Raw genomic sequence first — 287 nt, forward strand, 5'->3', positions numbered from 1 at the left:
ACCAGCATGGCCAACCTGGCGTCGACGTACAGGAATCAAGGACGGTGGAAGGAGGCCGAAGAGCTGGAGTTGCAAGTGATGGAGACGAGCTCGAGGGTGCTTGGGGAGGAGCATCCAGACACGCTGACCAGCATGGCCAACCTGGCGTCGACGTTTTGGAATCAAGGGCGGTGGAAGGAGGCCGAAGAGCTGAATGTGCAAGTAATGGAGACGAGAAAGAAGGTGCTTGGGGAGGAGCATCCCTCCACGCTGACCAGCATGGCCAACCTGGCGTCGACGTTTTGGAA

At 58.5% G+C, this 287-nt stretch overlaps 1 protein-coding gene across 1 annotated transcript in view; it reads left to right on the forward strand.

The window, feature by feature from the left end:
* The window catches only part of BDZ99DRAFT_351545 (uncharacterized protein), a gene marked incomplete at both ends in the record, with an annotated part of 1,566 nt that overhangs the window by 617 nt on the left and 662 nt on the right, over positions 1-287 (forward strand). The gene's annotated exons all lie outside the window — the stretch shown is intronic.

Source organism: Mytilinidion resinicola, assembly GCF_010093595.1.
Source record: "Mytilinidion resinicola strain CBS 304.34 unplaced genomic scaffold BDZ99scaffold_1, whole genome shotgun sequence".
Taxonomy (NCBI): Eukaryota; Fungi; Ascomycota; class Dothideomycetes; order Mytilinidiales; family Mytilinidiaceae; genus Mytilinidion; species Mytilinidion resinicola.